The sequence below is a fragment of the Coregonus clupeaformis genome, chromosome 15, assembly GCF_020615455.1.
Source record: "Coregonus clupeaformis isolate EN_2021a chromosome 15, ASM2061545v1, whole genome shotgun sequence".
Taxonomy (NCBI): Eukaryota; Metazoa; Chordata; class Actinopteri; order Salmoniformes; family Salmonidae; genus Coregonus; species Coregonus clupeaformis.
In genome coordinates, this window is record NC_059206.1 from 8,834,059 (window position 1) to 8,860,330 (window position 26,272).

Here is a 26,272-nt window from a genome sequence, read left to right on the forward strand (position 1 = left end):
TCCGGCTGGGGGCTGGCAGGACGACTTGTGTTGGTTGCAGATGGGGCAGGCTTGGACGAATTCCCGTACATCCTTCCTCAGAGAGGGCCACCAGAACCTCTGGGCGAGCAGGTTGTAAGTGCGGGTGGAGCCAGGGTGACAAGCTAGGCGGGAGTCATGTCCCCACTGAATGACCTGGGACCTCAGGTCTTCGGGGGACAAAAGGCGGTCAGCTGGGCAAGTGCTGGGACCTGGCTGGTTACGGAGAGCCTCCAGCACCTGTTCCTCAACAGCCCAGGTCAGAGCTGCAACGATGCAGGGACTTGGCAGAATCGACACAGGGTCCTTGGAGGGGTGTCATCCTTCTGGAATTGACGGGAGAGGGCGTCTGGCTTGGTGTTGCGTGATCCAGGCCGGTATGACAGAGTGAAATTAAACCTGGTGAAGAACAGGGCCCAGCGGGACTGCCTGGAGTTCAACCGTTTGGCCGTGCGGATGTACTCCAAGTTCTTATGATCGGTCCAAACGAGAAATGGAATGGTGGACCCCTCCAGCCAGTGACGCCACTCCTCCAAGGCAAGCTTCACAGCCAGCAGCTCACGGTTCCCTATGTCGTAATTGCACTCAGAGGGGGACAACCGACGTGAGAAAAAGGCACAGGGATGGAGCTTCCTATCCTCCGCAGCCCACTGAGAAATCACAGCACCAACTCCCACATCCGAGGCGTCCACCTCCACAATGATTGCCGGTCCACATCAGGCATCTGGAGGATGGGAGCGGAGGTGAACCTCACCTTGAGGGTACTGAAGGCTTTGTCGGCTGCTGGGGTCCAGGTGAAGGGTTGCTTGGTGCTGGTTAGAGCAGTGAGAGGGGCAGCAACGGTACTGTAGTTCCGGATAAACTTCCTATAGAAGTTAGCAAACCCCAGAAACTGTTGCAGCTTCTTTCTGTTCTCCGGAACTGGCCATGAAGTGACTGCTGATACTTTGGCAGGATCCATTTGGATACTTCCTTCTGCCACTATGTACCCCAGGAAGGCCACTGTCTTGACGTGAAACTCACATTTCTCTGCCTTGGCGTAGAGGGAATTCTCCAGAAGACGATGAAGGACTTGCTGGACATGGCGGGTGTGTTCAGACAGGTTTCTGGAGTAAATTAAGATGTCATCCAGGTAAACGAAGACAAACTTGTTTAACATGTCCCGCAGTACATCATTCACTAGAGCCTGGAACACAGCAGGAGCATTGGTGAGGCCAAAAGACATAACCAGATACTCGTAGTGGCCTGTTGGTGTATTGAATGCGGTTTTCCATTCATCTCCCTCCCGGATCCGCACTAGGTGGTAAGCGTTTCTGAGATCCAACTTGGTAAAAACAGTGGCTCCCTGGAGCAACTCAAAAGCAGAGGTGAGCAGAGGCAGAGGGTAACGGTTTTTCACTGTGATGTCGTTGAGTCCCCTGTAGTCGATGCAGGGGCGAAGAGATCCGTCCTTCTTCCCCACAAAGAAGAAGCCAGCACCAGCAGGAGATGAAGATGAACGGATTAATCCTGCGGACAGAGAGCCATTGATGTAGTCCTCCATGGACTTTCTTTCAGGAGCAGACAACGAATAAAGACGACCCCTTGGAGGAGCTGTTCCAGGGAGGAGGTCGATGGCACAGTCGTACGGTCGGTGAGGGGGCAGAGATGTGGCTCTTGCTTTGTTAAACACCTCTCTGAGACCATGGTAGCATTCTGGGACATTGGAGAGGTCAGGAGCGGAGTTAGTAGGTACTGGCCGAGGGGGTAGTGCGGCAGCAAGCAGGCAGGTTCGGTGGCAGTCCTCTCCCCACTCCCTGATCACCCCGGTCACCCAGTCGAGCTGAGGGTTGTGCCGGGCGGAGCCATGGGTAACCCAGGATGAGGGGTTGGCCTGGAGAGGGGAGCAGGTGAAACTGGATAGTTTCTTGATGGTTTTCCGGACAGACCCATCGAGACCGGGGCCGTGACATGAGTGACCGATCCGAGTAAGTGTCCGTCCAGTGCCCGGGCAGGAATAGGAGGTGTCAAACGGAGGTTCTCCAGTCCCAGTTGGCGTGCCAGCTTGATGTCCATTATGTTGGCTTCGGCGCCAGAATCCACCAGAGCAGCCAAGGTGTGAGTTGAGTCAGAGAGGCGGAGGTGAACTTGCAGCAGGGGTTTGCGGTCGGAGGACTGGATGGTCATTGAACTCAACCGGACTCCCCCTACGCCCGGTGAGCTTCGGCCCTTTAAAGGGCAGGTTACCACACGATGTCCATCACCTCCACAATAGAGGCAGAGGTTTGAGGTGAAGCGGCGCTGGCGCTCTGCAGGAGTGAGGGAGGCTCGCCCAATCTCCATAGGCTCAGACTGATCAAGCTGACCTGGGTGAGTGGCAGTAGATGACAGGAGCCCAGTCGGATCTCTCCGAATGCCGGTAGTAGGTGGACCTTGGCGCCCCCCCTCTCACGACGACGGGTCTGTATCCTTCTGTCGATCCTGACAGTCAGTGCGATGGCTTCATCAAGAGTGGAAGGCAGTTCATGGGAGACCAACTCGTCCTTGATATAGTCAGCCAAACTATGGAAGAACGCGTCCACCAACGATGGTGTGTTCCAAGAACTTCGTCTAGCCAGGGTTCGGAAGTCGATGGAATGGTCTGCGACTGTACGTCTGCCTTGTCGAATACTGAACAGTTCACGAGACGCCTCTGCGGTGGGTGAATCCAGGTCAAACACCTTCAGCATCTCCTCAGCAAACAGGTCGAAGGTTGCACATGCGGGGGTTTGACGTTCGAACTCTGCTGTTCCCCAGAGTCGAGCTCGGCCCGTCAGGTGAGTGATGGCATACCCAACTTTAGCCCCCTCCGTGGCGAAGGTCCTTGGCTGCAAGGAGAACTGAAGTCGGCAGCTAGTCAGGAATGGCCGGACCTGGGTTAAATCGCCGTTGAACCGCTCGGGGTTTCCAATCTTGGGTTCCCGGAGCAGCGGCTGCAATGACCGGGGCAGGTAACTCGGGGGCTGGGCTGGTGGGCAGACTGGCTGGGGTAAGGTTGGTGAGGAGTTGAATGATCATGGCGAGTTGTTGTTGCTGCTGCTGGAACTGCTGCTCATGCTCATCGGTTTCCATGTCGGGAAAGTGTGCGCTGAGTCCATAATGGTCAGATCGTACTGTCACGGTTCAGACAGACGACCAGAGGACCACAATTGCGTCACACCAGAAAGTTTATTAAACTTAAGGGAAAAGGGGAAGTAGGGGAGTGAATGAAGGCTCCAGGGGGTAACAGGGATCCCGTCCAATGCGCTGGGTCTGTGCCCCCAGTGGCAGCGATGCGTCCCTATGAAGCCGGTGGTGGGTGGTCCAGAAGTCCTGGGGGGGACACAGACACAACAGGGCGGAATGAAACCAGGCAGCAGTACAGTTCAAGGGAAATCCAAAATACGTAGTAGCAAGGCAGAAGGCTGGTCAGAGTTACCGGGATTGAAGAGTAGTCAGGAGTCGTAATGGCAGAAGCAGGTCTGGATCTCCTGAGGCAGAAGAGTATCCAAAAAACAGGCAGGTCCGGGGTCACAAAACCAGGGTGAGCCAGAAGCGCGAGCAAACAGGTTCCGGGTGTGAGCTTTGCAGACGATCTGACACCGGAGAGCTGAAAGACAGGGCCTAAATACTGGGAGAGGTTAGTGGGTAATGCAGCGCAGCTGGCAGAGTAATTAGAGCCGAGCAGAGCAGGGACAGGTGGAGCTAGTTAGGCTGAGTAGAGAGAGGGAGGTGAGCAGAGTGGAAGATAGTGGAAACAAATTAAGGTGGTAACCCGGTGGAGTGAGAGGGCTCATGACAGTAAATAGTATTTCAATAGTCTGTAAATTACTTTATAGAATGTTGGCTGATAATGACACTGATGGTGGAATTATGTGCTTCTCAATTTATGGTCATAATGTATCTGTTAATGCTGTTCTTGCAGTAGCCACAGATTTTCAAACTACTTGACTACACAAATTCGTTGTCAGATAAGGTTAAATCTCTGTGGCACTGGCGTTTATCCGAAACGCGGATGACGAGGTGACGGAATGCACCTGCGCATCTACAGGCTATTTGCATAAGACCCGGTCTGTTAACCTACTGATTGGTTTGTCATTACATGAAGGCGGGGCTTCTTCGAATGGCTGATTTAAGCAATACACCTAGCCATATCATTACCGTTCTCCTAGCAGCAGGATGCTATGCTGGCAGCATGATCGCATATTTATTTTCTTAAAAATAAGAGTCCCCCTGCAAAGACATGATAAACTTTGGGAATATCTTCATTAATTTTTTTTGCACTTTTCGCAGCATTGCAACCGCCTAAAAAATAAATAAGAAAACGATAATTTACTGGTATGTTGAAAGCTATTATGTAGGCTATATTTAAAGAAATAAACTTGTAATAAAATACAAATACATGTTATTGGAATAACTCAATAGAGTCTGCAAAACTTAGTTGGGTATCTTGTGCTGGGCAACGGGTTTAATACAGGTGACTCCTTACTCCGCCCACTCCATTCACTGCAATGCAATACACGGTATACGGGATATTTATTGGCTTGTAGGGAGAACTTTTCTACCTGTCTCAGCTAAAGTTGGGTGGGAAATACTCAGTAGGTTCTCTACTAACCAAACATGGTTAGTTTTGGAGGGGGACTGTGTCGTACATATCCAGCAACACAGCTTTAAATGACCTGGTACTATCCATGGTCCTGAAATCAATACACACTCAACCAAAATAATGACCTGGTACTATCCATGGTCCTGGAATCAATACACACTCAACCAAAATAATGATCTGGTACTATCCATGGTTCTGAAATCAATACACACTCAACTAAAATAAAATAATGACCCGGTACTATCCATGGTCCTGAAATCAATACACACGCAACCAAAATAATGACCTGGTACTATCCATGGTCCAGAAATCAATACACACCCAAATAAAATAAAATAATGACATGGTACTATCCATGGTCCTGAAATCAATACACACTCAACTAAAATAAAATAATGACCTGGTACTATCCATGGTCCTGAAATCAATACACGCTCAACTCAAAGAAACATGAAGCAAAACTTTTCTATCAAAACGAAAATCAGTTAAATGTACAGTCGTGGTCAAAAGTTTTGAGAATGACACAAGTATTGGTCTTCACAAAGTTTGCTGCTTCAGTGTTTTTAGATATTTTTGTCAGATGTTACTATGGTATACTGAAGTATAATTACAAGCATTCCATAAGTATCAAAGGCTTTTATTGACAATTCCATTAAGTTTATGCAAAGAGTCAATATTTGCAGTGTTGACCCTTCTTTTTCAAGACCTTTGCAATCCGCCCTGGCATGCTGTCAATTAACTTCTGGGCCACATCCTGACTGATGGCAGCCCATTCTTGCATAATCAATGCTTGGAGTTTGTCAGAATTTGTGGGGTTTTGTTTGTCCACCCGCCTCTTGAGGATTGACCACAAGTTCTCAATGGGATTAAGGTCTGGGGAGTTTCCTGGCCATGGACCCAAAATGTCAATGTTTTGTTCCCCGAGCCACTTAGTTATCACTTTTGCCTTATGGCAAGGTGCTCCATCATGCTGGAAAAGGCATTGGTCGTCACCAAACTGTTCTTGGATGGTTGGGAGAAGTTGCTCTCGGAGGATGTGTTGGTACCATTCTTTATTCATGGCTGTGTTCTTAGGCAAAATTGTGAGTTAGCCCACTCCCTTGGCTGAGAAGCAACCCCACACATGAATGGTCTCAGGATGCTTTACTGTTGGCATGACACAGGACTGATGGTAGCGCTCACCTTGTCTTCTCCGGACAAGCTTTTTTCCGTATTCCCCAAACAATCGGAAAGGGGATTCATCAGAGAAAATGACTTTACCCCAGTCCTCAGCAGTCCAATCCCTGTACCTTTTGCAGAATATCAGTCTGTCCCTGATGTTTTTCCTGGAGAGAAGTGGCTTCTTTGCTGCCCTTCTTGACACCAGGCCATCCTCCAAAAGTCTTCGCCTCACTGTGCGTGCAGATGCACTCACACCTGCCTGCTGCCATTCCTGAGCAAGTTCTGCACTGGTGGTGCCCCGATCCCGCAGCTGAATCAACTTTAGGAGACGGTTCTGGCGCTTGCTGGACTTTCTTGGGTGCCCTGATGCCTTCTTCACAACAATTGAACCTCTCTCCTTGAAGTTATTGATGATCCGATAAATGGTTGATTTAGGTGCAATCTTACTAGCAGCAATATCCTTGCCTGTGAAGCCCTTTTTGTGCAAAGCAATGATGATGGCACGCGTTTCGTTGCAGGTAACCATGGTTAACAGAGGAAGAACAATGATTTCAAGCACCACCCTCCTTTTAAAGCTTCCAGTCTGTTAATTCTAACTCAATCAGCATGACAGAGTGATCTCCAGCCTTGTCCTAGTCAACACTCTCACCTGTGTTAACGAGAGAATCACTGACATGATGTCAGCTGGTCCTTTTGTGGCAGGGCTGAAATGCAGTGGAAATGTTTTTGGGGGGATTAAGTTCATTTTCATGGCAAAGAGGGACTTTGCAATTAATTGCAATTCATCTGATCACTCTTCATAACATTCTGGAGTATATGCTAATTGCCATCATAAAAACTGAGGCAGCAGACTTTGTGAAAATTAATATTTGTGTCATTCTCAAAACTTTTGACCACGACTGTAATGAATATTAACCAGGCTATTGGGAAACAGTATAATCACACTGTAGAGTTTAAAATGTATTAGGTAATAATCTCTGATCATTTATATAAAACATACTCTATGCATGTGATTGTGATAAAGGATTCCTCTTAGAATACTGCGTTAGAGAATAAGTCAATAAGAACTTCTAATAAAAAACAAAGGCCATGTAATAATCACTTGTATTTTCTCACGAATGACAATTTGGAGAGATGGGCTATATGATCCATGAATCAGTCTTTTGGATTAATCGCGACCAAGGTGGGTTTATGACGTTTTTTTGGAAGGTTTTGTGCATTATTTGGGGTGACATAAACCTATAGCAACGTGATTTTACTAAAATACTGCCTCAAAAATATTTTTTTTGCCAGGCCAAGCGATTAACCTGATGCATTTATTTGGGCACATGTCAAGGCTGGCCTTGGGCTGATTTAAAATGTGTAAAGGTGCACCATTACCATCACCATAGGGTTGTTAACAGCTATGCCAGTCCATCATTGTGTCTTTGAAGCGGTTGGCTTCTCATCGAATCAACTGGTAATAATTGGTACTTGGCACCTTCATCAGGGCAAGGCAAGAGTGCATGGAAGTCTAGTATGGAATAGCATTTTATTTCACATTGGAAGCAACAACAAAAAAAGTGTTACGGTGTTTTGTTTTTCCCCCACTGATATTAAACACAGGTAGAAAAGTTTTCTCTCTACAAGCCAATGAATTCCATGTACAGTCTATTACAGTGTGTTGCATTGGGGGCTATGGAGTGGGAGGAGAATGAAGTGTTGTTGGATATGTACGACACAGTCCCCCTCCAAAACTAACCACATATAGGTTAGTAGAGAACCTACTGAGTATTTCCCACCCCACTTTAGCTAAGAGATAGAAACGTTTTTCTGTTTTTAAAACCATATTTTGTATTTGTTTTCATAAATTACTTATCGCCCTTTTTCTGGTTGACACAATAAAAGTGGCCATTGAATAAATTCAATATCTTTTGAATGAGTTACCCACATCGCAAAGTTTTGCAATGCGGGCTTCTATTTCGAAGGTTTATTCATTACCATATGAAAGTGACGTCATCATTTGTGCTGCTGGCAGAATACTCGTCATAGCCGTCAGGTTAAGTGCACCTACCTGACACTTCCTGCTGTCGTCGTTATGGGTTTTTTCCCGTCATGCGTGTGGATGACATTTCTTACATATCACTGCCATGTTCGTATGCCTTCATCAGATGTATTCAATTAGGATTTCCACGTCCTCCGGTTGAAGCGCTGCGACCTTGGGTATTTTCTCGCATTGGAGGAATATTGGTGGCAGTGTAGTTTAGCCTGGATACGGTAGGCCTGCTACAAAGATTGGATTGTGATTCTGTGGTTGGAGTTTTATTTTCGTTTATGTTACCCAGTTGATACAGCAGCGAGACGCAACAGCGAGGGACTGACCCTCGTATTTGTAGAGGTAAGCAACACCTAAGCTACTGCATGTTTTGGTTTTCATTTTATTTCGAGCGTGTATTCTATAATAAAACCAAAGATGTTCTGTGCTCTATCGACTATCATGAACGCGGTGGCATATCATGTTTGCGTCATGACGACTGCTTGTACAGGGTAAAGGTGATACGAACGAGAAAGTGGGTGTACATTTGGCCGTCTCATACGCATACAAATCTGGGTTAGGTCTATGCGACACTTTCTGCATTGTCCTCGTGAATTTAGTCAACAAGGGATTTATTTGGCCCGTTTTGATAACATTGAATTGGTCAACAGGGTGTCTGCTGTCTAGCACGTAGGCTACAATTGGCATTGCGGCGTAAAGATTCGAATGTTCAGGCTACTGATTTTAACAAGTGTATTCATTCATTTACGACCCAGTCATCCTGTAACCCTTTCTGCACTATCCCGGCAGCCTTGTTTAAAGGGTTGCTAGCTACATCAGCAGTTGCTACTTATAATTTTGGACTTATAAATCAAAGAGATCTACCCGTTGATTATTGAAGAATATAACTGTATGCCTCATGAGCTTAGTTTAACTGTCGTACCCCATCAGAACCCAAACTGTAAGCTTGTTTTTACAACAGTGTTTGTAAACTATGTAAATGTAAACATACACTATATAGCCTCAAAATATGATTAAAACTATACTTTTTTATATCATGGACGTTTAGTCCTTGCATCAATAGCTCTGTCTATGAATTTGAGTGATTACATTTCTCCAGACCCATCTGTCTGCTTTTTACAGAAAGTGGTAGGGAATAGGCTACTCTTAATTTTTTCAACCTCTGATTGGCCCTTTAATTAAGCAGTAAGTATAAAAATATATTACCAACAGCCTCTTTATAATTACATGTTATACTAGACTGCCATACTTAGGCAACATTTGGATGCCCCTATTGTTCTAAGAGGCAAAGTGCGATTTCTCAAGTTTGTTGGCAGCTGAGTTTTATGGGTCCATATCGAATGTTGTTGTTTCTGGAGCCTTCTGCTGGACCGTAGCCTGTCTACCCCTACTCACCTCTAGTGGAATAGCCCCTAGTACCCCTACTCACCTCTAGTGGAATAGCCCCTAGTACCCCTACTCACCTCTAGTGGAATAGCCCCTAGTACCCCTACTCACCTCTAGTGGAATAGCCCCTAGTACCCCTACTCACCTCTAGTGGAATAGCCCCTAGTACCCCTACTCACCTCTGGTGGAATAGCCCCTAGTACCCCTACTCACCTCTGGTGGAATAGCCCCTAGTACCCCTACTCACCTCTAGTGGAATAGCCCCTAGGACCCCTACTCACCTCTAGTGGAATAGCCCCTAGTACCCCTACTCACCTCTAGTGGAATAGCCCCTAGTACCCCTACTCACCTCTAGTGGAATAGCCCCTAGTACCCCTACTCACCTCTAGTGGAATAGCCCCTAGTACCCCTACTCACCTCTGGTGGAATAGCCCCTAGTACCCCTACTCACCTCTAGTGGAATAGCCCCTAGTACCTCTACTCACCTCTAGTGGAATAGCCCCTAGTACCCCTACTCACCTCTAGTGGAATAGCCCCTAGTACCCCTACTCACCTCTGGTGGAATAGCCCCTAGTACCCCTACTCACCTCGAGTGGAATAGCCCCTAGTACCTCTACTCACCTCTAGTGGAATAGCCCCTAGTACCCCTACTCACCTCTAGTGGAATAGCCCCTAGTACCTCTACTCACCTCTAGTGGAATAGCCCCTAGTACCCCTACTCACCTCTAGTGGAATAGCCCCTAGTACCCCTACTCACCTCTGGTGGAATAGCCCCTAGTACCCCTACTCACCTCTGGTGGAATAGCCCATAGTACCCCTACTCACCTCTAGTGGAATAGCCCCTAGGACCCCTACTCACCTCGAGTGGAATAGCCCCTAGTACCCCTACTCACCTCTAGTGGAATAGCCCCTAGTACCCCTACTCACCTCTAGTGGAATAGCCCCTAGTACCCCTACTCACCTCTAGTGGAATAGCCCCTAGTACCCCTACTCACCTCTAGTGGAATAGCCCCTAGTACCCCTACTCACCTCTAGTGGAATAGCCCCTAGTACCCCTACTCACCTCTAGTGGAATAGCCCCTCGTTCTCCTACTCACCTCACATTTGCTGCATTTATACTGAACAAAAATATATAAATGGAACATGCAACAATTTCAAAGCTTTTACTGAATTAGTTCATATAAGGAAATCAGTCAATTGAAATAAATTCATTTGGCCCTAATCTATGGATTTCACATGACTGGGAATACAGATATGCATCTGTTGACATGTCTGGTGAGTTTGCAGGCCGTGGAAGAACTGGGACATTTTCAGCTTCCAGGAATTGTGTACATATCCTTGCGACATAGGGCCGGCCGTGCATTAACATACTGGAACATGATGAATAGCGCAACAATGAACCCCAGGATCTCGTCACGGTATCTCTGTGCATTCAAATTGCCAGTTAATAAAATGCAGTTGTGTTCGTTGTCCGTAACTTATGCCTGTCAATGCCATAACCCCACCGCCACCATGGGGCATTCTGTTCACAACGTTGACATCAGCAAACCTCTCACCCACAAGACGCCATACACGTGGTCTGCGGTTGTGAGGCCGGTTGGGCGTACTGCCAAATTCTCTAAAATGACATTGGAGGCAGCTTATAGAAGAGAAATTAACATTCAATTATCTGGTAACAGCTCTGGTGGACATTCCTGCGGTCAGCATGCCAATTACACGCTCCCTCAAAACTTGAGACATCTGTGGCATTGTGTTGTGTGACATAACTGCACATTTTAGAGTGGCCTTTTATTGTCCCCAGCACAAGGTGCACCTGTGTAATGATCATGCTGTTTAATCAGCTTTTTGATATGCCACACCTGTCAGGTGGATGGATTATCTTGACAAAGGTGAAAGGCTCACGAACAGGAATGTAAAAAAAAAAGGGTACCTAGTCAGTTGTACAACTGAATGCATTCAACCAAAATGTGTCTTCCGAGTTTAACCCAACCCCTCTGAATCAGAGAGGTGCGGGGGGGGCTGCCTTAATCGACGTCCACGTCATCGGTGCCCAGGGAGTACTTGTTGTTGTGGGTTAACTGCCTTGCTCAAGAGCAGAACGGCAGATCTTTCCACCTTGCTGGCTCTGGGATTCAAACCAGCGACCTTTCGGTTACTGGCCCAACGCTGTTAACCTTCAAGCTACCTGCCGTGATATCTTGTCAGTATAAATGCAGATCAGCCATGGGACCTGGCAGTATATACAGTGAGCTCCATAATTCACTGGACAGTGACAATGTTTTTGTTATTTTAGTTCTGTACTCTAGCACTTTGAGTTTGAAAGGAGACAATGACAATGAGGGTGAAGTGCAGACTGTCAGCTTTAATTTGAGGGTATTTTCATACATATCGGATGAACAGTTTAGGAATTATAGAAGCTTTTGTACATGGTCCCCCCCATTTTCGGGCATTAAAAAACATTGGACAGTTTAACATAATGTGGAATAAAGTAATCATAGTTAATATTTGGTCGCATATCCTTTGCATGCAATGACTGCTTGAAGTCTTCGATGCATCGACATCGCCAGACGCTGGGTATCTTCCCTGGTGATGCTCTGCCAGGCCTGTACTGCAGCCATCTTCAGTTCCTGCTTGTTTCGGGGACTTATTGCCTTCAGTCTCCTCTTCAGCATGTAAAATGCATGTTCAATTGGATTCAGATCCGGTGATTGACTCGGCCAGTCAAGGATTTTCCACTTTTTGGCCATCAAAAACCCCTTTGTTGCTCTAGCAGTATGTTTAGGGTCATTGTCTTGTTGCATGATGAAGTGCCGTCCAATGAGTTTGGAGGCATTTGGTTTTATCTGAGCAGATAAAATGTTTCTGTAGACTTCAGAATTCATTGTTCTACTTCTGTCTGCAGTCACATCATCGATGAAGACAAGTGAGCCTGTACCACTGGCAGCCATACAGGCCCAAGCCATAACACCCCCTCCACCATGTTTCATGGATGAGGTGGTATGCTTTGGATCATGGGTATTTCTTTTTTTTCTCCACCCTTTTGTCTTTCCATCACTCTGGTACATGTTAATCTTTGTCTCATCTCTCCACAATACTTTTTTCCAGAACTCTTGGGGCTCTTTTAGGTGCTTTTTAGCAAACTGTAATCTGGCCTTTCTGTTCTTCAGGCTTATCAGTAGTTTGCATCTTGTAGTGTTACCCTCTGTAGTCCTGCTGGTGTAGTCTTCTACGTATGGTAGACTTTGACACATCTACACCTGCATCCAGGAGAGTGTTTTTGATCTGTTGGGCTGTTATCAGGGTTTTTTTCTTCACCATAGAGAGTATTCTCCGGTCATCCACTACAGTGGTCTTCCTCGGTCTACCGGGTCTTTTGACATAATTGAGTTCACCGGTTGTTTTTTTTCTTGTTAATGATGAACCAAATTGTTGACGTGGGCATGGCCAGGGTTTTTGCAATGTTCCTGAATGATTGATTTTCATTTCTGAGACTTATGACGGCCAACTTCATTTGCATCGACACTGCTGTCTTCCTCATGTTGTCACACCCCAACAACAACCTCCAAAGGCAATAGCAAAGTCTAGAATCAATAATATTCATCAACAGCTCTCCTGCATTCACTAACGACACAAATGAATACACCTGCCTAACCACACACATCTGTGAAGCCAATTTAACAAATACTTGTAGTACCTTAAAATGGGGGGACCATGTACAAAAGGTGCTGTCATTTCTAAACGGTTCATCCGATATGTATGAAAATACCCTCAAATTAAAGCTGACAGTCTGCACTTCACCCTCATTGTCATTGTATCCTTTCAAACTCAAAGTGCTAGAGTACAGAACCAAAATAACAAAACAATGGTCACTGTCCAATGAATTATGGAGCTCACTGTATGTTTGTATGATTTACTAATTGTGTTCCGCTAGAGGACTACACATACTATAGTGATCTGCCGTGCACTTCCATGGTCTGTCCTAGCATCACACCTTAACCTACCCTAAATTGAATGTCTTAAATGGAAAATTGTCAGATGAAATCTGAATTAATTCCATGCTACCGTACAAAGTGGCAAGGTTCTTTCCTTGCCACTGTCACCCCAGGCTTGATATTTTACCTTGTGGTCTGGGAAGGTTGTAAGCACACAGCAAGCCAAAAGCCAAAGCACCAAACACTCCAATTTGACTTGGTGGATTGTGCATACAAGCAGACCAAAAACTACCACCTATCCTCATGTTGAATGGCCTCTAAACAATTTCATGCTCAACTGTAGGCCCACTCCCCCCTGAGGTCAACTGTAGGCCCACTCCCCCCTGAGGTCAACTGTAGGCCCACTCCCCCCTGAGGTCAACTGTAGGCCCACTCCCCCCTGAGGTCAACTGTAGGCCCACTCCCCCCTGAGGTCAACTGTAGGCCCACTCCCCCCTGAGGTCAACTGTAGGCCCACTCCCCCCTGAGGTCAACTGTAGGCCCACTCCCCCTGAGGTCAACTGTAGGCCCACTCCCCCTGAGGTCAACTGTAGGCCCACTCCCCCCTGAGGTCAACTGTAGGCCCACTCCCCCTGAGGTCAACTGTAGGCCCACTCCCCCCTGAGGTCAACTGTAGGCCCACTCCCCCCTGAGGTCAACTGTAGGCCCACTCCCCCTGAGGTCAACTGTAGGCCCACTCCCCCCTGAGGTCAACTGTAGGCCCACTCCCCCTGAGGTCAACTGTAGGCCCACTCCCCCTGAGGTCAACTGTAGGCCCACTCCCCCCTGAGGTCAACCGTAGGCCCACTCCCCCCTGAGCTGGTTGCTACAATCCAATCATAAATACACCCATTCCCTCGCAACAATCCAAAATTCAATTCATAGTCGAAACTGTGAGTAACTTGGAAGGAATCCCCAATACTCCCCCCCCCAAAAAACATTTCTCTGAGGTGAGTTTCCTGGGTGGCAGAGGGCCAGTGCATACCTGTGCTAGGAGCCTAGCATGGTTTCCCTTTCATACGGTGCCAGTCTGGTATTTGAAAGGGTGCGAGCGATGGTGTTCCCCCAGTCCAGATTTACTTTATCTGAGTCATGAAATTATAGTTGTCTAAAAGAGGACCCTCAAGAATCCATTTGCCATTCAATTTAACTGCAACCTGTGAACTTTCTTGTGATTCAACAACCAAATATAATAACTGACAGAAGATGGAATGAGAGATGATTTGAATTGTTGGCAACTGTAACTATATGCAAGGTAAAGGTTATCAATAGGGCCCTGTGTTTTGCACAATCATGTGGCATGCCTGGATTTGACCTTTTTTATTTAAAGATTTTTAATCCAACTGTTTAATTAGCTGTCAGATGGTCCAGCACCATCCACCCTTCCTTGAGGAGCTGCTGCATCAAACATTGGTTGTCCTTGAGACGTCCTGGATACATGCACAGACAGAGAGCGTGTCTCCCCCTCCCACAGATGGCAACACTGCTACTTCTCCTCACTACGTCAGGACAGGGCAACACTGCTACTTCTCTTCACTACGTCAGGACAGGGCAACACTGCTACTTCTCTTCACTACGTCAGGACAGGGCAACACTGCTACTTCTCTTCACTACGTCAGGACAGGGCAACACTGCTACTTCTCTTCACTACGTCAGGACAGGGCAACACTGCTACTTTTCTTCACTACGTCAGGACAGGGCAACACTGCTACTTCTCCTCACTACGTCAGGACAGGGCAACACTGCTACTTCTCTTCACTACGTCAGGACAGGGCAACACTGCTACTTCTCTTCACTACGTCAGGACAGGGCAACACTGCTACTTCTCTTCACTACGTCAGGACAGGGCAACACTGCTACTTCTCCTCACTACGTCAGGACAGGGCTCTGTATGTAGCTATGCATTTCCTCAACACATAGCTACTTCATTACCTCGTGTGTGTGTGATGCAGGATGGGAGAGTTTAGGCTTAAATGAAATTGATGCGTTGTTTCTTTAAGTGTATGATGTGTGCAGGGGTGTTTTTTTTGTAGTGAGGGTTTAAGCACCACGTAGGTGAAATAACCTGCACGTACTGTACATTGGCCTGACGTGTACTAGTATTGTGCTCCTCATGTCTTAATGTGCTGTGTTGGCCAGTGACGTTGATAAAACGTCCTCTAATGGTTTCCCCCCTCATTAAATCTCGTCACTGTTTGGTGCATTCCTTGACTGGGGCACCCGAGTGGCGCAGCGGTCTAATGCACTGCATCTTAGTGCTAGAGGCGTCACTACAGACCCTGGTTCGATTCCAGGCTGTATCACAACCGGCCGTGATTGGGAGTCAATCATAGGGCGGCACAAAATTGGCCCAGCGTCGTTCGGGTTAGGGTTTGGCCGGGGTAGGCAATCATTGTAAATAAGAATTTGTTCTAAACTGACTTGCCTAGTTAAAAAAAAATATATATATATATATATATATATATATATATTTTTTTTAAACTGGCTTGCTTCTTTGAACAGTGCAATGATGTCAACTATAGGACACCAATTGCTATGTAGTCTCTCACTTACAATTTGCATAATTGTCATTCCAGCCAACGTTCCTAAGGAAAGCCCAGTTGACAGCTCTACACATCATTACTTTTTCCGTAGTAATCAAGTGCGACGTCACAGATTGTTAGTGTTTTATGATTCATATTATTTGGTCCCTCTGTCCACTTTTCCCTATAACAAGTTGTGTTGAGCTGAAACGGTTGCCATGGTCAGGTCGTACGTCTTTTATGTTTGTGGTGCTTGGGGGCGAAAGTGAAACCAGAGAAACTGGTGACACAGGAAAGAGCGTTTCTCACAAACAGTGTTTCTGAAGTTAATGTGAGTTTCACTTGACCCACACACAGTACTTCCTATTTAATTTGGCTTATTGTTTAAACAGGCTAGTCAGTGTTTTTTGGCTACTTTGATTCATTTTTAATACTGAATGGCAGGACAGTTTGTCACATTTCTAAAGGTGAATTTAGTTGTTTCTTAGCGAGTCCAAGTCCGTTGTCTTCTAAATGGCTTGGTCGTAATTTATAGATCAATTGACTGTGCACATATGACTGACTGGGGGTTTGTCAATTCGTGTTGCTTTACTACAAAAGATACACCCTTCGTTGCCACTATTTCTCGTTGCAGTGCTAGGCGTATTCCATTGAACCTGCACAGCAGTCAGTGTTTAACAGCATGTCAAACCTGGCATACATCTATCATCTCTCTCTCTATATATATATATATATATATAATCTCTCTGGCTATGTCCCAGTTCTCTGAAATGATGTCATTCCATATCCTCTGTTAATAGACGTATCAAGACTATTGGCCATATCCTCTGTTATTAGATGTATGAAGACTAGTGGCCATATCCTCTGTTATTAGATGTATGAAGACTAGTGGCCATATCCTCTGTTATTAGATGTATGAAGACTAGTGGCCATATCCTCTGTTGTTATTATTAGATGTATGAAGACTATTACGCAATTTCCTCTGTATGTGATTCACCTACACTGGTAGTGCTTTCTGTTTTAACATTTGTGCAGTTTCTGAATTTTTGATCTAGTGGTTGACCTTGATCACCTTGCACCAGATGGTACAGCGTGTACAGGCAATGGGCCTAATCGGGGGACAATGGTGTATGATCATATTTTAACGAGGAATGATCTGTTACAAGCTTAACTCGCGTTGCATCTGTCTAGTTTGAGAGGCAACGGTGGGTCCCTTTTGATTTAGTCACTCACCCACGGCGTACTTCCCCTAATTTACATGACAGTGACTGTCATGCAGTTTTACCACGTCACTAGCATAATACATGGTTATCTCTCTGTGCAAATGTTATCACACAACCCTGCTTATATTTGAGCAGTAAGGCCCGAGGAGGTGCGTTATATGGCCAATATACCACAGCCCTTAGCCGTGGTATATTGGCCAATATACCACAAACCCTGAGGTGCCTTTTTATTGCTATTATAAACTGCTTATCAATGTAATTAGAACAGTATAAAGTATTTTTTTGCCATACCCATGGTATACGGTCTGATATACCACAGCTTTCAGCCAATCAGCATTCAGGGCTCGAACCACTCTGTTTTATAATAGGAGTTATACCACAGCATTGTTGAATAGTTGATTCTGACTGGCTATAAGGGTATTCTAGAGTGGGCATTAATTTCAGATATACGGACAGTTGGAAAGATATATTAGATACCTCTGAAGTAGTTCCAGTAGGTTCTTTATTATCATTTTAAATCATTGGACCAAAGCGGACTTTACTTGCTATAAAGTTACAGAGAGCTAAACCAACAACCACACAAACTGAAATTGGATACATTGTAAATGCATGTCCAATGAGGAAAAACTTTTGTCATTTGTTTTCGCAGAGACTTGTATATATTTTTGCAGCATCTGATGAACATGAATTTCTCCGGTCCCCCTCTTACAATGTTGCAGTCATGACAGTCCTTCTGTTACAATGTTGCAGTCATGACAGTCCCTCTGTTACAATGTTGCAGTCATGATAGTCCCTCTGTTACAATGTTGCAGTCATGACAGTCCCTCTGTTACAATGTTGCAGTCATGACAGTCCTTCTGTTACAATGTTGCAGTCATGACACAGGTGGCGCTAGACTAGTGCTGTCAAATCCTCCCACATGTTTCTCGTTTGACCAGCTGTTTATAGCAACTGGTAGTGTTGAATTCGGTTGTCATTGGCAGATTTTCTAGCAACAAACTACTGTATTTAGCTAGCTTCTAGCCTATTGTTTTATCTGTTATGCGATCTCCTCGAGTATTGTAATGGACAGCGTGTGTCCAGACAAGACGGCAACTTGGCCCAGGCAAAATGATGCATTGTTATGGATGTATCCAAATGTAAATATAAAACAGCTTAAACAAATGTAAATGGTGCTACTTTGCTGTTATTCTGCAGAGTTTTTTATAGACTGTGTTAGCCATAGTTGGCTAGCTAGCGAGCAGGGGATAAGAACGTTGCTAACCTGCTGGTAAGTGTGCTTTAGAATTGTTTTCTTTGGCAACTGTGGTATAAGTGGGATAAATGCCTCCACACTACTAGGCCCGTGACAATACCAGTATCGCAATATTTTTTCCATGTCAAAAACAAAAACCCGACGCGACCAAACTCTTTGGTCCTTTTAAAAACCTGCTATATGTAAAATATTGTGTGCTATAGCTTGGAAAATAAATACATGTGACTCTGGATGATTACATAATGATGTTTGTTTCCAGCCCCAGGGCAGTTTCCCTAAAGAAATGGAATGAGCTTTGTGTTTTGTTTCCTTGCCACGTTACTAATGGCGATACTGTTATGATCCTGGCCCTACTCTCTACATTATCTGGACATCCCCACCACACCGTCCATGATTTCCAGGTAGTGTACATAGCGTTGGCGTTTTATCCCTTACTTATGAAGCTGACTCTAAATAGGAGCATTTTTGGAAAGCCTCCAACGGAATATCACTCACTGTTACAGTTGCACAGAAACGCACACCAAGCGTGTCTCCTCCTGTCTTCTACTTTACTGATCTGAACACCAGATGGGTGAAAGCAAGATCAGTGTTTACCCTATAATTTATTTTTTGGGAAGGGTGTGGGGTGGTGCGCCGTTGCTAAGTGAATACAGGGGAAACTGCAGATGGAGGATGCTTACCAGGAACTTGGTTTGACCTTAAATGTTAATGTACGGCAGATGGAGGATGCTTACCAGGAACTTGGTTTGGCCTGACCTTAAATGTTAATGTACGGCAGATGGAGGATGCTTACCAGGAACTTGGTTTGGCCTGACCTTAAATGTTAATGTACTGCAGATGGAGGATGCTTACCAGGAACTTGCTTTGGCCTGACCTTAAATGTTAATGTACTGCAGATGGAGGATGCTTACCAGGAACTTGCTTTGGCCTGACCTTAAATGTTAATGTACTGCAGATGGAGGATGCTTACCAGGAACTTGCTTTGGCCTGACCTTAAATGTTAATGTACTGTAGATGGAGGATAGGAGACGAGTGGAGGAAGCCACTGTAGACTATTGAGATTAACCCCATAGCATGGCCTGTGTTTTTTTCCCCTCAAAGGATGATGAGGTCCTCTGATGTGGGACTTTCAGTAGTGTTTAGGGCTGCAGACTCTCCACTGACTGGCACCTCTGCTGTGTCAGTGAGCTAGGCTGCAGGCTCTGTGCTGGGGAAATCATCTTGGCTATGCAGTTTCAACTCTCCCCCCTACCACCCCCCTGTCACCCTGTTATGACCCGTCTCCGCCAGTCAAGTAATCAGTAAGGCAATGTGGTGTGTTTGCAAAACATCCAAACAGTGACTCGCTCCTGCAGGTTCATGCTCTACAACATCAATGGAGTACAACCCTTACCTCACACAGGAAGTGGCGCAGGTCCTAATCCAGGCACTTGTCATCTCCCGTCTGGACTACTGGAACTCTCTGTTGGCCGGGCTCCCCGCTTGAGCCACCAAACATTTTTTACATTTTAGTAATTTAGTGACTTACACAAGGCACTTAACCCTGATTGCACCTGTAAGGGTACATCGGCAGATTTTTTTCACCTAGTCGGCTCGGGGATTCGAAACCAGCAAACTTTCGGTGGCTGGCCAAACGCTCTTAACCGCTAGGCTATCTGCCGCCCTGCAAAACCCCTGCAACTCATCCAGAACGCTGCAGCCCGCCTGGTGTTCAACCTCCCCAAGTTATACCACGACACCCAGCTCCTCCGCACACTCCACTGGCTTCCAGTCGAAGTTCGCGTCCACTAGGTTGTCCCACCTAGCTATCTTAAGATGAATGCACCAACTGTAAATCGCTTTGGATAAGAGTGTCTGCTAAATGACTAAAATGTAAATGTGTGTTTTGCATCACTACAGGATTTTCTCGGTCTTTTTGTATTTTGATCGACGTTAACTAGAATCCCCACGACAACCATTCATGTCATGTAAGGGTGTCCTCCCCAGTGGCAGCTGTTTCCCATATCTGGCATGGCTAGAGGCAGCTTCCCTTGCCAACTCAGATGTGCAAGCTATCAGTTTGCAGGCTAACTAGAGCACTGGTTTATATTCCTAGGCCTGCCTGATGCATCCCAAACCATACATGATATTAATACACACACACACACACACACACACACACATCATACTTTTTTACAAATGTATGTGTGGTGATATAACTGCATATTTATGTGAAACGTCATGCAATGCGTTTTTCTCATTGTTTAATAAAAACCTGGTGTGAGGAGGTTGTCGGGTAAGCTTGGCTTTATACATAGTTTGGGCTTTGTCGAGTAAGGCTTAAACTATGTATTTAGATTGTAGTTAGGTATTGTAGGTAGTTATCGTGGGTTGTTGTATGTAATTATTGTAGGTTAGTATTGTATTCGACTGAGCCCGGTGTAGCACGAAGCTAGCTGGCTAATCCACTACCTAGCGGGTAGCTACTGGCAACTATTAGCAACGGTATAGTTGTTTCACGCCTGAGAGTGCCTGTAATTACGCCAGCTGGCTGCCTACAATAATTACATACAATATTTGCCTACCATTCAGCTGTTTTCTAACCTCATTGTCTGAACCGTTAATGTTGGGTAGTAAGTGGCTACTGTGCTTGAAATTTAGCTAGCTTGTTGCTACCTGGATAGCAACTAGTAAACAATAGCTGGAACGACCTAGCAAACAGACGCGAACTGGCTGAGTCAATTCAGTGGCTAGCTTTGCACTTGGCTAGCTAACAGTAGCTGCTAGGGGTAAGTCATAACCTACATTTGTGTTTTATTTTTACATATTGGTAGCTAGAGTCGTTCAAGGAATTCGGGACATGGGTGACTAGTTAACGTTAGTTTTGCTCTCTCTGTGTGTTCGTGCCGTGAAAGGAGGGGTTTCTTCTTTGTCTGAAAGCAATGGCTAGCTAGTATGCTAACTATTCTAGCTAACTAACTGGCTGAATAAGTTGACGATGGACTCGCTCAAGCTGTCGGGACTAACACACAACATTAGACACGGACACGAACGATCTGCTTGGCGTGTTGACACACTGGTGGTTTGTTGTGGCCGAGTATTGGTGCTAAACCGTGTTGTTGGAGTCCGGCATGCTAGCTGGCTGTGGCGTCTTATGACTAGGTGCCCTGGACGATTTTCACGGAAGAATACTGTACCTAGTTAGCTAGCTGAATAAACTAAGTTAGTCTATTCCTAGAAAACATTGAACCGCTGTAGTTTACAACAATTATAGTTTCTGAGGTGGAAGTTGGGAGAGTTATATTTGGGTGTTGTGGTGAGGGAGGCCCCGCTCTCTCCTTTCCCAGATGTTTAGTTTATTTCATTCTGATCTCCTTTGCATTATTGTAGCCATTTTCTGCAGCCTGTCAACTATGCCTCTGCCTATCCCTGTTCTCTCCTCTCCGCACAGGCTATACAAACGCCTCACACCGCATGGCTGCTGCCTCTCTAACCTGGTGGTCCCTGCACGCACCACCCACGTGGAGTTCCAGGTCTCAGGCAGCCTCTGGAACTGCCGTTCTGCTGCCAACAAGGCAGAGTTCATCTCAGCCTATGCTACCCTCCAGTCCCTCGACTTCTTGGCGCTGACGGAAACATGGATTACCACTGAAAACACTGCTACTCCTACTGCTCTCTCCTCGTCTGACCATGTGTTCTCGCATACCCCGAGAGCATCTGGTCAGCGGGGTGGTGGCACAGGAATCCTCATCTCTCCCAAATGGACATTCTCTATTTTTCCCCTGACCCATCTGTCTATCTCCTCATTTGAATTCCATGCTGTCACTAGCCCATTTAAGCTTAATATCCTTGTCATCTATCGCCCTCCAGGTTCCCTTGGAGAGTTCATCAATGAGCTTGACGCCTTGATAAGTTCCTTTCCTGAGGATGGCTCACCCCTCACAGTTCTGTGGGACTTCAACCTCCCTACGTCTACCTTTGACTCATTTCTCTCTGCCTCCTTCTTTCCACTCCTCTCCTCTTTTGACCTCACCCTCTCACCGTCCCCCCTTACTCACAAGGCAGGCAATACGCTTGACCTCATCTTTACTAGATGCTGTTCTTCTACTAATCTCACTGCAACTCCCCTCCATGTCTCCGACCACTACTTTGTATCCTTTTCTCTCTCGCTCTCCTCCAACACTACTCACTCTGCCCCTACTCAGATGGTAATGCGCCGTCGCAACCTTCGCTCTCTCTCTCCCGCTACTCTCTCCTCTTCCATCCTATAATCTCTTCCCTCTGCTCAATCCTTCTCCCTCCAATCTCCTGATTCTGCCTCCTCAACCCTCCTCTCCTCCCTTTCTGCATCCTTTGACTCTCTATGTCCCCTACCCTCCCGGCCGGCTCGGTCCTCCCCTCCAGCTCCGTGGCTTGATGACTCATTGCGAGCTCACAGAACAGGGCTCTGGGCAGCCGAGCGGAAATGGAGGAAAACTAGACTCCCTGCGGACCTGGCATCTTTTCACTCCCTCCTCTCTAAATTTTCTTCATCTGTTTCTGCTGCTAAGGCCACTTTCTACCACTCTAAATTCCAAGCATCTGCCTCTAACCCTAGGAAGCTCTTTGCCACCTTCTCCTCCCTGCTGAATCCTCCTCCCCCTCCCCCCCCTCCTCCCTCTCTGTGGATGACTTCGTCAACCATTTTGAAAAGAAGGTTGACGACATCCGATCCTCGTTTGTTAAGTCAAATGACACTGCTGGTCCTGCTCACACTGCCCTACCCTATGCTTTGACTTCTTTCTCCCTTCTCTCTCCAGATAAAATCTTGCGACTTGTGACGGCCGGCCGCCCAACAACCTGCCCGCTTGACCCTATCCCCTCCTCTCTTCTCCAGACCATCTCCGGTGACCTTCTCCCTCACCTCGCTGATCAACTCATCCTTGACTGCTGGCTATGTCCCTTCCGTCTTCAAGAGAGCGAGAGTTGCACCCCTTATCTTGTCCTTCTAGACCTGTCTGCTGCCTTTGATACTGTGAACCATCAGATCCTCCTCTCCACCCTCTCCGAGCTGGGCATCTCCGGCGCGGCTCACTCTTGGATTGCGTCCTACCTGACCGGTCGCTCCTACCAAGTGGCGTGGCGAGAAGCTGTCTCTGCACCACGTGCTCAAACCACTGGTGTCCCCCAGGGCTCAGTTCTAGGCCCTCTCCTATTCTCGCTATACACCAAGTCACTTGGCTCTGTCATATCCTCACATGGCCTCTCCTATCATTGCTACGCAGACGACACACAACTAATCTTCTCCTTTCCCCCTTCTGATAACCAGGTGGCGAATCGCATCTCTGCATGTCTGGCAGACATATCAGTATGGATGACGGATCACCACCTCAAGCTGAACCTTGGCAAGACGGAGCTGCTCGCCATCACGGTTGACAACTCCGTTGTGTCCTCCTCCCAGAGTGCGAAGAGCCTTGGCGTGACCCTGGACAACACCCTGTCGTTCTCCACTAACATCAAGGCGGTGACCCGATCCTGTAGGTTCATGCTCTACAACATTCGGAGAGTACGACCCTGCCTTACACAGGAAGCGGCACAGGTCCTAATCCAGGCACTTGTCATCTCCCGTCTGGATTACTGCAACTCGCTGTTGGCTGGGCTCCCTGCCTGTGCCATTAAACCCTTACAACTCATCCAGAATGCCGCAGCCCGTCTGGTGTTCAACCTTCCCAAGTTCTCTCACGTCACCCCGCTCCTCCGCACACTACACTGGCTTCCAGTTGAAGCTCGCATCTGCTACAAGACCATGGTGCTTGCCTACGGAGCTGTGAGGGAACGGCACCTCCGTACCTTCAGGCTCTGATCAGTCCCTACACCCAAACGAGGGCATTGCATTCATCCACCTCTGGCCTGCTGGCTCCCCTACCTCTGCTGAAGCACAGTTCCCGCTCAGCCCAGTCAAAACTGTTCGCTGCTCTGGCACCCCAATGGTGGAACAAGCTCCCTCACGACGCCAGGACAGCGGAGTCACTCACCACCTTCCGGAGACATTTGAAACCCCACCTCTTTAAGGAACACCTGGGATAGGATAAAGTAATCCTTCTAACCCCCCCCTTAACCCACCCCACCCCCCAAAAAAAATATAATAATAATAAACTTTAAAGTGGTTATCCAACTGGCTATAAGGTGAATGCACCAATTTGTAAGTCGCTCTGGATAAGAGCGTCTGCTAAATGACGTAAATGTAAATGTATAGGTCGTCTTCATTCTAATAAGGCTGACTGAACACTTTGTGATTTAGGCGTATCTTATATCTTCATTGACTACGCCCTGCTGATACACTGGATGAGGGTCTGTGTATGGGAGCAAAGTTGAAAGGTCACCTAGTTGGGCTCCTGGTAGAACTCGCACCCTAACCACATATTTGGGATCAGCTTTGCCTCCCTCACTCCTTTAACCTAATCATCACAGGACATAATGTCAAACTGACCTTTAGATCAGTGTTACTCCTCTGTCTGCCTCTACCACAGTTGACAGTTTTGGAGAATGGGTGATATTCCTAAACGTCGACCTCATGTTCACTGAAGCTCTTGTAGTTAATAGCATTTTGCTATTTTATACCAGTACAGTTCAACTGTAATTAAGATCATTATGATGTTCTAGCTTCTCAAGTGGTATTCAAATTGCATTGATTTATTGCAGTGCAATTACGCTCTCAGACATTACTTTTTGTAACTCTTTCATAAGATTTGTTATTGGCAGGGCCACGGCTACAGAAAAGCTCCTCCATTTCATGTCACGCGTTCTGTCCATCCTCACTGCACTTCACCCCATTGGCCCTGGCTCTGAACGAGACGAAGGAGAACGAAAGAGCTCTGACAGAAAGGCTAATGAAACCCGATTCAGCTGTTCTCTTTTCCACTCCTTCCGTCTCCTCTCTGGGCACCTCCTCGCTTTCACTCTCTCCTGGACCCTGAATGTGCCAGGAGTACTCTCGTCTGAAAGGCCAATGAGAGTCCATTCACACCCTCAGTAGTGAGGCAGGTCTGCTTGAAAAGAGCCGGAGTGAGAGCCAAATAATTTCTCTAAAAGAGCAATGCCGGTCATCTCGACCCTCTCTTATGCCTCCTTAACAGTTTCCCCTGACGACGCCAGTTGGCATTCCCCAATAATTTGGTGATTGTCTGAATAATTTAAGGTAAAAACTAAGGGTATACTTACTATTAGGGCTGGGCGATATGGCGATTATGTTTTTGAATAATAAAAGTTCTACATTTTGCTTTATGAGTAGTGCGTGACCCTAGGGTGGCAACACATACATTCTAAGTAATTTCAATGGGTCTTTCTCCATTCTGATTTTGTTTTATATACTGTTAAATTCAACTTCAACCCCCCCCAAAAAATAATTTCCTGCATTTTAATCCATTTATGCGTTTACTACGCTCATTTGAGATCATTTCCACACTGCCACATAAGCCTGCATGATATGGGCAAAAAATCTAGGCCTTATTTTTAACCAAATGTTGCAATTGCGATTTGACTTGCAATTTAGATCAAATAGATCAAAACACTTGGGTGAACTGCTGGAATCATAGAAATAAAATGATTATTCTAATTCTATATTTAGAATATAATAGTGGGCACTTTGAATACAGTGTTTGATATGACAACGAATTAAAATGCCAGGGAGGAGTTATTGTGACAGGGTAGGAACCAAAGTGTTGGTCAGTGTTTCCTAGGGCACCCTATAATCTTTGGCTACATTTAAATGTTTATTTATGTAGCTAACATATTCATGCTACGCCTATTCCTCTTTGATTTAGAAGATACTGTTGCACAAACAACATGCTGATTTAGGCCTACACCATCACTGATATCAGGCTGTATAGCTAGCTACGTTTGATCTGACACAGTACATTTATTAGCTAGCTACGTTTGCTCTGACGCCGCTGGCTAGCTAGCTAATAAATGTACGAACTAGTGATTAGCATTAGCGGCTAACACGATATAGCCTGAGCTTGCTAAAAAAAAGCCAAACTAGCTGTTTGCAGAAACAAACTAATAGTGTAATTATAGAACGCTTGTGGATTTATTTTAAGTAGCAAAGTGGAAACAACATCGTCATCAACATTGTTGCATG

At 46.2% G+C, this 26,272-nt stretch overlaps 1 protein-coding gene across 2 annotated transcripts in view; it reads left to right on the top strand.

The window, feature by feature from the left end:
- The first annotated feature begins 7,814 nt into the window (after positions 1–7,814).
- LOC121581909 (ras-specific guanine nucleotide-releasing factor RalGPS1) overlaps positions 7,815–26,272 on the top strand; it is a 295,729-nt gene continuing 277,271 nt past the window's right edge. For both annotated transcript variants that reach the window (XM_041897302.2, XM_041897304.2), the window contains exon 1: positions 7,815–8,159. The gene's annotated coding sequence lies outside the window, so the exon portion shown is untranslated. The remainder of the gene's footprint in view (positions 8,160–26,272) is intronic.